Source organism: Oryctolagus cuniculus, chromosome 8 (assembly GCF_964237555.1).
Source record: "Oryctolagus cuniculus chromosome 8, mOryCun1.1, whole genome shotgun sequence".
NCBI classification, from domain to species: domain Eukaryota; kingdom Metazoa; phylum Chordata; class Mammalia; order Lagomorpha; family Leporidae; genus Oryctolagus; species Oryctolagus cuniculus.
In genome coordinates, this window is record NC_091439.1 from 128,951,774 (window position 1) to 128,963,946 (window position 12,173).

At 36.8% G+C, this 12,173-nt stretch overlaps 1 long non-coding RNA gene across 1 annotated transcript in view; it reads right to left on the minus strand.

Annotated features, from left to right (window-relative positions):
- Positions 1-6,788: 6,788 nt before the first annotated feature.
- The window catches only part of LOC127489124 (uncharacterized), a 32,336-nt gene continuing 26,951 nt past the window's right edge, over positions 6,789-12,173 (minus strand). The window contains exon 4 of the long non-coding RNA XR_011378107.1: positions 6,789-8,620. This is a non-coding gene — a long non-coding RNA (uncharacterized lncRNA). The remainder of the gene's footprint in view (positions 8,621-12,173) is intronic.

Sequence of the window (12,173 nt, forward strand, 5' to 3'; positions counted from 1 at the left end):
AAATTATGGGATATGTACTCTTTAGAATACTATACCACAGGAAGAAACAATGAAATCCAGTCATTTGCAACAAAATGGAGGAATCTGGAACACATCATGCTGAGTGAAATAAGCCAGTCCCAAAGGGACAAATACCATATGTTCTCCCTGATCGGTGACAACTGACTGAACACCAAAAAGGAAACTTGTTGAAGTGAAAGGGACACTATGGGAAACGGTGACTTGATCAGCATAGCCCTGACTGTTAATGAACAACTTAATACATTATCCCTCTTAGTAGTTTTTTTGTCTGTTCTACTTAATATGACTGATTTAATTCTGTAATTAATACACAGTTATTCTTAAGTGTTGAAATTTAACTGAAATGTGATCCCTGTTAAACATAAGAGTAGGAATAAGAGAGGGAAGAGATATATAATTTGGGACATGCTCAAGCTGACTTGCCCCAAATGGTAGAGTTAGAAACATACCAGGGGACTCCAATTTAATCCCATCAAGGTGGCATGTACCAATGCCATCTCACTAGTCCAAGTGATCAATTTCAGTTCGCAATTGATCATAATGAAAGGACTAAGAGTCAAAGGGAGCACATAAGCAAGTCTAGTACCTGCTAACACTAACCGATAGAATAAACAAAGGGGAGAGTGATCCAACATGGGAAGTGAGATACTTAGCAGACTCATAGAATGGCAGATGCCCTAAATAGCACTCTGGCCTCAGAATCAGCCCTAAAGGCATTCAGATCTGGCTGAAAAGCCCATGAGAGTATTTCAGGCATGGAAAGCCAAGACACTCTGGCAAAAGATCTCTGTGAGTGAGATCTCAGTGGAAAGAACAGGTCCTCAAAGAAGGAGGTACCTTTCTCTGAAGGGAGGAGAGAACCTCCACTTTGACTATGACCTTGTCTAAACAAGATAAGAGTCGGAGAACTCAAGGGGCTTCCATAGCCTTGGAAACTCATGACTGGAGCATAGGGAGATTACTGATGCCATAGACAGGAGTGTCAATTGGTAAAGTCAACAACAGGAGTCACTGTGCACTTACTCCTCATGTAGGATCTCTGTCCTTAATGTGCTGTGCATTGAGATTTAATGCTATAACGAGTACTCAAATAATATATTTCACTTTGTGTTTCTATGGGGGTGCAAACTGTTGAAATCTTTACTTAATGCATACTAAACTGATCCTCTGTAAAAAAAAAAAAAAAAAAAAAAAAAAAAAAAAAAGAAAGAAAAGAAAAGAAATTATCAATTCCCAACTTGACTCTCACTGGGATTAAACATGACAATAGGTCTGATCTGATTTCATCATCATTTAAAAAAATCATCTATTATTTTTCACTTTATGTTTCTGTGTGGGAGCAAACTGTTGAAATCCTTACTTAATGTATACTAAGCTGATCTTCTGTATATTAAGATAATCGAAAATGAATCTTGATGTGAATGGAAGGGGAGAGGGAGTGGGAAAGGGGAGGGTTGTGGGTGGGAGGGACGGTATGGGGGGGAAGCCATAGTAATCCATTATTCGTACTTTGGAAACGTATATTCATTAAATAAAAGTTAAAAAAAAAAAAAAGAAATTCCATATAAAATCACAATGGTCCACTTTATGTAAATTTTTGAAATTGTCAATTGCATGTTCAAATTTTTAACTCTCCAGGATGAAGTTAAAATAACGCTCCGTCCAGAGACATCTGGAGGATTGCAGAAGTACCCATTTTAGCCCTTGAATTTTAAAGTGACTTTTATCATATTTCAAAATAGCTGTGCATCCTCTCTCCACATTACCAGCAAACAACTGAACATGTTTCTCTATTTTCTGCTCAACTGCTGCCCATCTAAAAGCAAGCAATAAGCAGGAAAATGTATTTTAGTGATGAAAGATAAGCTGGAGAAAGCAGCCAGCCATTCGGACACACAGGCGTAATAAATCCACATGCATCTCCACAGAATTCCTCTGCTTGGAGCCATCAGTTGTCAGCTGAATCTGTAAGCTGCCTATATCATAAATACTGCATTATTTTTCCTTCATAGAGCTCAAAAACTCGACTTTATCTCAGACATTTTCCTAAAGACTGCCCATGCCAACATTCAGATTCATGATTTTAGCAGAATTTGTCATTCCTTTTCAGTGCTGTCGAATAATATATAAAAGTAAAATAACTTCAAAAAAGAAAATATTAAAATATTTGAAAAAATAAAGATGAACATTTAATCTTAAAATAGGGATGCTCATTGCAGTTAATCATAAAGACAGAAAAGGCTGTATCTATGAAAATTTGTATTTACTAAATAAAAAAAAGAAAAAAAAACTTCCTATGTGCTAGAGACAAAGTTTAACAGGAAGCCAAAAAGGAATTGGAGATATTAATGATCCACAAAATATATACATAATCTTAATACAAATTAAGTATAAAAGAGAATGAAAGAAAAAACTCCTGAGTACCTTTCTCTGAAGGGAGGAGAGAACTTCCACTTTGACTATGGCCTTGTCTAAATAAGATTGGAGTTGGCGAACTCAAGAGGCTTCCATAGTCTAGGCAGCTCATGACAAAAGCCTAGGGAGATTACTTACATCATAAATAAGGGTGTCAATTGTTAAATCAACAACAGGAGTCACTGTGCATCTACTTCCCATGTAGAATCTCTGTCCTTAATGTGTTGTACTATGTGAATTAACGATATAACGCATACTGAAACAGTATTTTATACTTTGTGTTTCTGTGTGGGTGCAAACTGTTGAAATCTTTATTTAGTATATACTAATTGATCTTCTGTATATAAAGATAATTGAAAATGAATCTTGATGTGAATGGGATGGGAGAGGGAGTGGGAGATGGGATGGTTGTAGGTGGGAAGGTGTTTATATGGGGAAAAAGCTGCTACAATTCAAAAGTTGTACTTTGGAAATTTATATTTATTAAATAAAAGTTACAAAAAATTTAAAATGTAAAAAAACTCCTAAAAAGAAGAAAAATTCTCTAATGAATATTTAACTTTTTTCATCAGTTCATTAAAGACATAAAATTTAAAGTAAGAATGCTTTTTTCTTATTCCTTCAACAGCATTCTACAAATGTGAACATTAAAATACACAGTGTTCATTTGTGGTCCAATGACATATTGGTAACAATGCATAATGTCAAAACATTTAGACAAACAATTTTCCAACAAGTCTAGGAATATTGTGATCTTTTGGACTAATAAGTATATTTTTTGAAGTTTAGTTTATGGGAAAATAATAGACACACACAAAAGATGGTATCTCATGGTAGCTTTTAATCTATATTGGGATATAAGTCACTGTCTTGTCAATTTCCTTTCTCTCTCTAAATATATATAACTGAATTACAGACAAATATAATGTAGGTAAAGAAATTTTATGTTCTTTGCAACAAGAAATTGAAAATTAGAACTTTCCACCATTTTGAAATCTCTCTATTTCCTTCAGAAGTTCCAGACAAGGTGTCAACCTTTTGAATGCTCTTGGTTTTGCTTGTTCATTTCAGGTGTTCATTTATTTTTGTCACTTACTGTATGCCAAGTACTCTGCTAGGCACTGGCAATAGAGCATCAGGTTGGACGAGCTGGATCCTTTTCCTCCTAGATCAGACATCTCCATATAGAACAGAGGTTGGAAAATCATGGCAAGTGAAGGATGACTATGAAGCAAAAGTTCCAAGTGGTAGAGTATCACTAAATAAGCGTAAGTGAGGTAGTGATGGTAGAGGGAACTACAGCATGAAGAAACTGGGCTTTAGATAGGGGCTAGGGACCACAGGTGGCAAAAGCTGAGAGGGTGATGAGAAAAGAGACATTCCAGACAGAGGGGCTGGCTCTAGGCTTCAAGAGTAGAAATGAGAAGAAATTAACGGAAAGCTGTAAGGTTACGTCTTAGGGGGAGAAGGCAGGGGGCAGTAAAGCTCCCCCAGCGTCCACAGACAATCAAGGGCTGTATCATACATGACCTAAGCCATGAGGAGTTTGGCTCTCACTAAAATTTTTAATGAGAATCCACTGGAATACTAATTATAAGAAATTCAAAGTATTTTTAAAACTGTATTATAAAATATTTCTTTTTTCAGAATTTAGGAGACCAATAGTAACTTAGCTCAATAGTCCAAAGGCAGAATGATTGTGATTTGGGCCAATGTGATGGAATTGTGAACGGTGGAGATAGACTCATATTTAGAGGAGTGACAGGGGTACTTCCTTTTTGAACAGGTGGAATTACAAGTGATTGACAAATCAAGCAGGAATGAGAAGGTTATCACTGAAACAATTGTGTATCTGTAAACGCTCTTTAATGTGATATGGAAGATTGGGAGGGGTAATAATTATTAAGAGCTCAATTTCAACTATATCTGCTCTTAAATGATTGGAAAACACGAAAGGTTGAATTCCAAGAGTGAAGCCTACATGCAATGCAAAATAAGTTTGGGTTGGAGGTATGTGTTTGTGACTATCAGCATCTTTAGGAACATGAGTCTGGATAGGATCATCTACAGTGAAGATGGAAAAGGAAGTGTTACAACGGATACTACGGAAATAAAAAGAATCATCAGAAATTACTACAAACAGCTATAAACCAATGAATTGGAAAGTCTAGAGGAAATGGATAGATTTCTGTACACATATGATTTACCAGAATTTATATAGAATATTCAAATAGAACAATTGCAATACAGATACCGAATCCATAAGAAGGACCCAGAAAAGTACAGGACAGAAGGGCTTCAGTGCTGAGCTATGGAATGAAATCCCTTCATTTGTAGTAAAATGGATGCAAGTGGAGACCACTATGAAATAAGCCAGGCTCCAAAGGACAAATAACACATTTACTCTGGTTTGTGGTAACTAATACTTAGAGTATAAAAATAAACGCAAGTTTTAGGAGTGAAATGGACATCTTGGGATGTGATGATTGTTTGATTACACTTCTGCAGGATGGCCGTCTTTCTATTTTTTACTTGTTGAATCTTTTTTTAATAGGACAGTTAAGCCTGTGCTTATAAAATAACTTTCAAGAGAAAAAAGAATTTTGCTTAAAAATGTACAGTACTTAGATCTTAAGTTCTGTAACTCTGGAACCTATAGAAATACAGATGTGTTATCTCAGCTCCAAGTTCCCCATGTTGTGGCCTGTGCTGTGGCACAACTTGTTAATGTGCTGACTGGCATGCTGTCATCTCCTGCGGGGGTGCTGGTCCCAACTCCTCTGCTTCCAATCCAGCTCCCTGCTAATGCTCCTGGGGAAGCAGCAGATGGCCCAAACGCCTGGGCCCCTGACACCCAAATACGAGACCCAGATGAAGTTACTGGTCATCTGGGGAGTGAACCAGCAAATTGGAGCTTCCCCCCTCCTTCCTCTCTCTCTCTCTCTCCCCCTCTCTCTCTTTCCCTCTCTCTCCCTCCCTGTCTCATCCTCTCTGTGTGTCACTCTACCACAAATGCAATAAATACAATAAATCTTGTATTAATAGCCCCTACCTTCATAGCTTGACTCCTAAATATGAAATATTTGAAATAGTGAAATATTTTAATATTTCTTACTTTAAACTATATATAAAACAATTAAAACTTAGCTATGTTGACAAACATATATATTAAGTATCCAATGCAATCTACAGATTCAATATGATCCCTATCAAAATACCAAAGATACTCTTCTAAAATAGAGAAAAATGATGCTAAAATTCATATGGAAATACCAGAGATCCCAAATAGATAAAACGATCTAAAACAACAAAAATAAAGCCCTAGGAATCACAAAACTAGATTTCAAGGTATACTACAGAATACTACTGGCCCCAAAATAGGCATGTGGATAAATGGAGCAGAATGGAAACCCCAGAAATTAATCCACACATCCACAATCAACTAATCTCTGACAAATGATCTAAAATCATCCCCTGGAGAAAGGACAGTCTCTTCAACAAAATTGTTGCAAAATTTCATCTATGCATGAAAAAGTATGAAAAAAAGACCCCTACCTGAGAGAGAGAGAGAGAGAGAGAATCTTCCATCCTCTGGTTCACTCCCTAAATGGCTGCAATGGCTGGAGCTGGGTCAGTATGAAGTCAGGAGCCAGGAGCTTCTTCTGGATCTCCCATGTGGGTGCAGGGGTCCAAACACCTGTGTCATACATTGCTGCTCTCCCAGGTGCATTAGCAGGGAGCTGGATCAGAAGTGGAGCAGCTGGAACTCCAACCAGTGCGCTTATGGGATGCCAGCACTGGAGGCGGTGGCTTTACCCGCTATGTCACACGCTGACCCCATTATTGTGTTATTTCAAAAGACTTTTCTTTATGTTTGAATAGTCTCTTTTCTGCTTGGTACAGTCTTTTATTGAGGCTTTCAATTCTGTTTTATATTTGACTTACTGATTTCTTCATTTCCAATATTTTTGCCTGGTTCTTTGTAAAGATCCCTATCTCTGTACTAAATTTCTTATTCATAGCATGCATTGTTTTCTTGATTTCATTCAGTACTCTCTCTGTGTTCTTTTGATTTCTTTTAGCATGCTTATAATCAGTCCATTTGATTCTTTATCATCTTTTTCACCAATTTCCTTTTCTTTTGGAGTCTGTTATTAAAGTATTATTCTAAACAAAAATTGAAAATAGAAAGTGACACAATTCTCATTTAGCAGAGATTTCAATCACTCAAAATAAAACATTTTGAAGGACTATAATTAGTAATTTAGAATGCAGACAAAATGGATGCCTTATTATAAAGGAATTAATGACCAAATGTTGAATAGATTAATAATTAATATATGAATTAAAATAATAGTTTAAGATGTTGTCATGAGGTCTAGTTGGTTTTTCATAGTTTTGTTAAAATTAAAATTGGCAGTAGGCTCTGTTCTTTATAGATTTTTTCATATGTTGAAAAAAGTGGGACATCCGTTCATGCCACTTTAGCAATATGCAAAAACATTAAAATTAACTTTTGACAATTACAGTAAAGGAAGATCAAGTTGTGACACTGTTTGTGAAAATAGATGAGAAATTCTAAATGAAGTACAAGCATATTTATTTCTCTTGTTTTATTATTAATTTCCAATAAATGAATGAAATCAAGGAAGTAACTGCATTTACAATAGCATCAAACAGAAGCATAATCATTTCTTAAGTAAATAACAGTGACGACCTACCAGCATGAGGAAGATTTCAAACCTGAAGCAGTAGTTTGCAGGTGGTTTTTCCCACTGCACTTAAAAAACTCCAAAGCATACAGGTTATAAGACCCTGTTTGTGACTATAATGCAGTAAATTAAAATCTATCAGGATTTATCAGGGATGCATTTTCAGAATTTAGGAGAGGCACATTGGCCCTTGAGGTTTTATAAATAACATGACTTATTTTTAAAAGATTTATTCATTTATTTGAAAGGCAGAGTTACAGAGAGAGAGACAAGGAGACACAAACACATAGGCACAGACACAGGGTGGGGATGAGAGAGACAGAGAGAGAGAAAGAGAGAGAGATCCTCCATCCAGTGGTTCACTCCCCAAAGTGCCCCAACGACTGGGGCTGGGCCAGGCGAAATCCAGGAGCGAGAAGATTCCTCCAGGTCTCCCAAGTGGGTGCAGGGGCCCAAGGGCTTGAAGCATCGTCTGCTGTTTCCCAGGTGCATTAGCAGGGAACTGAATCAGAAATAGAGCAGCCAGGACTTGAGCTGGTGTCTATATAGGGTGTGACAGTGCTGGCACTAACAGCATCATTTTGAGTGGCATGAGCCAGTCTCTAGCCTGACCAAGCCTTGTCCTGCTGGCAAGCTTTATACTCACAGCTGTAGGATGTGGAGGAAGCTTGGCCTTCACCCTGTGTCCTCTCTTCAGCAGTCATGGTTGGGGTAACTCTGGAACCTTTCCTGAGGTGTCCAGGGTCTGTGGCCCAAATCTTACAATTGCAGCTTTGTGATAAAATGCACAAACATCTTTCAATCCTGCTCTGCCATGTCAGCATTCTACCAGGACTAATTACCCTTCACACTGGATTTTGCCAAGTTTTATGGAAAAAGTTCACAAATGATCCTCCTCTCCCAGAAACCAAACTTGTTTCAAAGAAGATGGCTTGCAAGGAAATAATTTTGGATAAATCAGCCATTGTCTTTCAATCTATTGCCCTTATTTGACTCAGCTCTGTATAACCACAGCTCGCTTTATCAGTACCTCCTATCATGTCAATCCATTACATATACAAGCAAATTGCGGACATCCTGAAGAAAATGCAGGAAGATGAACTGATAGGTACATAGGACAGGAAGTACTGTAATTAAGACCTGGAACTCTCCCAATCACGTGAGGACCATCATGCTGGTATCATAAAGCACTATGACTACTATTCAACACTTAGTAGTTTTGAACATCAGGGCTGACGGGTGGTCTCAAGAACTGGAACAGGTCCCCGGATGACTTGGAGTGGCTGAGTGATCAAGGTCTGAAACATTCGTTCAAAACTCCTCCCAAACCTAGGGAATTCTTGCCGTTCTATTCCGTGGGAGAACCCTTCTGCCAGGAATGCTTCGTTTGAGGATTTGAAGTCTGCTGTTAGTGTTCATTTGATTCACAGGGAAGATGGTATAACCTGAGAGTGCCAGGAGGCTGGTAAGACCTAGAAGAAAGGTTACACTTTGAAAGGGTGTTGGCATGGCTACAGCTCCCCATCACCTCATGGAGTATCTAAGGAAATTACAACATTATGATATGCTAGTAGAAAACGTCAGTCTCTAAGAGGGTGCACCAAGATAATTTTGGAAGGATTCAAATGCAATAATTAACATAGTTAATATAAGGCTACCTCAACAGGTTCATGGAAAATTAAATTAAAAGGTAAGTATTTTGGTGCAAAAATGTTGAAATCTATGTATAAGAAGGGTTTCAAAAACATAGATGTTGAAATCTATGTATAAGAAGGGTTTTTCTATGTATAAGAAGGGTTTTTGAAACCCTTCTTATACATAGATTTCAACATTTTTGCACCAATGATGAAAAAACTATACATGCGTTTCAAATTGTTGTGCCAAAATAAATGTATCTTTTAATTTCATTTTATCTTTGCCATATATACAACTCTCCTTCCCTTGATCTTATGTTTCATATAAAAACATTTATTTCTAGAAGCATCATAACTTCTGAATAATTGCCTTGGATGTATCTAGAAATCATAGTCACATTATGCACCCACATGATCCTATAGTACTTGGAGTCCATTTATTTTGTACCTACACCACAGTGATGACACAAAACATAACCACATTGGCTCAGAGCACCTGCAACAAGATAGCTTAAAGGTAAAAGTAGAGCCTTAGACTGGAGCCATAATAAACAGCTAGGAGAAGACAATGACTTACAATTGATATCACCTATTTCTTGACACGCTATAGAGCTCAAAATGTTCCCAAATTCCTCAGAAAAGCAAACTGGAGGGAAACCAGCAAGGATAGACTCACGATATGCACACTATTCAGGGTTTTGCCATTTCTCCACTTCCCTTCTCCTGGGTCCCTGTGAGATAGTAAAAAGCAGAGGAGCACCTGCGAACAACAGCACCATTCAGAATGTAACGATAGTGCAATCCTATCAGTGAATAGTGAATGCAGGGTCAGGACAAACGCTGTTGCCAAGTTCTAAATCTCATATGTTTTGTGGGTGATGTTAAGAGAGTAGGCACTTCACTCTGTCTATTTGGATGATGCTTCCTTGCACATTCCAAGAGTAATCAGAGTCATCCCTTCAAGAGATTTCAATGAGATTCGTAGATGCACTGTAGTTGCTTCCACAACTGTATCTCCTGGAGTCTTAAGGCAGTTGGCTTGAACAACCCTGGATACCACAATCTGGAAATATGTACTAGACCTACACTAATGCCAATGATACCAGACATAATGTAGGGATGTTAAAGGATTTTGCAGATGTAATTACAATTTCAAATCATAAGACCTTGTAAGATATTATCCAAAAGGGATAATCACATGAGCACTTTAAGCATGACTTTAGAGTTAAAGAAGAGTCCAAAATCTGAAGCAAGAGGCGGGCTTACAGAGCTGTTGCTGGCTTTCAGACAGTGGACGCCATGTGGCAAGAAATTATGGCAATCTCTAGTTGCTGAGAGCAGCCAGCAGCCAATAAATAAACAGGCACCTCATTTCCCTGCACGAGCTTAATTCTTCCACATACAAGAACAAACTTGGAAGCAGATTTTCCCTGGAGATTCCAGATAAGTCCAGGCAACACCTTGACTTCAGCCTTGATGGAGAAACCAGGCATGCCATGCCAGATTTCTGATCTGTGGAACTGTGAGCTAATAATGGTATTGCTTTAAGCTGATAAGTGAGTGGTAATTTGTTCTGTAACAATAGAGTACCAGCACAGTACAATATCACAAGGATGGTATCACTACTCAAACTTCAAATAAGTTGCAATTCCAATTAAATTCCAAACGTATAATTTAATAATACTTTACAAATTAAACAATAGAATGAAAAGCTAGGAAAAGGCAAGCTAAATTAAAGGAGAAAGAAATCAGTCAGTTATCAAGAACTATTGTAAAGCTATAATAATTAAATTGTTATATTGGAATAATAGACAAGTATTTGTAGGTAGCATTGCAAAGAACCCTCAGACAGAGAAATATGTATACACGAATTTAGTATACACAGAATTAACACACATATAAATGAGTTAAGAATAAAGTATTTTAAAAATATTGTATTAAGCAAACTGGATTTCAATAATGAAGAAAAAGTGTGATTCAACCCTCAAACAATGTATAATAAGTTCTAGTTATTTTAAATATTTTCATTTAAAAATCAAAGCCTTATACCCCTTACTAAAAATCTAAATACACTTTATGGTCTCCATGGGATAGGAAAACATCCCCTCTCCCAACCCAAGGAAATAATATATTATATATATATATATAATGATATAAACAGCTTGTTAAATATTACTATATTAAAATGATAATTTTACAAGAATGCTATCAATCAAAATCATGAGTAACCAATATCTAAAATAATAGTTAACTCCAAAAATTACTAAGCAAATGGCAAAAAAATGCAGGGAAAGCAGGAATGGTTAAAATACATATACAGAAATACAACAAATAGTAAGTAGAAAACTGAAAAATGAAATAACAAGAATTACTTTTCACATAGCAGATAGAGAAAAAAAATCTAAAAATGCCAAAGATTCATAACAATGACAGAATCTCTAGATTCTGTAAATGTAGGAGAGGTGCACATTGTTGTACCTTTTTGCAATACAACGAGATACTTTTTAACAAAATTAAAGTAGTCACGATTTATGATCTGGTAATTTATCTCCTAGGTTTAAAATTTTGAGACACTTCTACATGTACTCTAAAGAATGGCCATTGAAGTGTTACTTCTCATAAACATTTATCCATAATCTAAACATTGAAAGAAAAAGCAATACATAAAATATCAACTATTTATAAATGGGGTACTACATAACAGTAAAACAAATACATAAATAAACATGAATTAATAAACCTTGCATATGTCTTACAAATAAGTTGATGAATGAAAACATCAAAATTAGGACTTCTTGAAAAAATGGTTGATTCTATGGCACAAGAGTTGAGAATACTTCTAAAAGTTTGTGGAAAGTGAAATTAAAAGATAATTTTGTTACAAAAAATTTGACATCCATGCACTTCTTTCATATTACACATTTTTAAAAAGTTATTTTTTTCATTTGAAAGACACAGTGAGAGAAAGAGAAAGAGAGAGAGAGAGAGAGAGAGAGAGAGAGAGAGAAGCTATCTACTGTTCACTCCCCAAATGACTGCAACAGCCTGGGCTGTGCCAGGGTAAATCCATGAGCCAGCAGTCCCATCTGTGTCTCTCACATGGGTGCAAGGAACTTAAGTACTTGAGCCCTCCACCACTGCTTCCAACACACATTAGCAGGAAGCTGGGTCAGGACCACAGTAGCCAGCACACAGAAACAGATTGTGAGCATCCCAAGAGATGGTTAACCCACTGTGCCACCATACCTACCCTTCATACAACACTTTTGCATGTGAACTTTGCAAAAATCCCTGTGTATATGAAATGACCCTGGAACACCTTTTAGTGCCAGAACGTTATGGAAGCACCACACAAAAAGAAAGACATCCATGACAGTGAAGTTAAAACAAA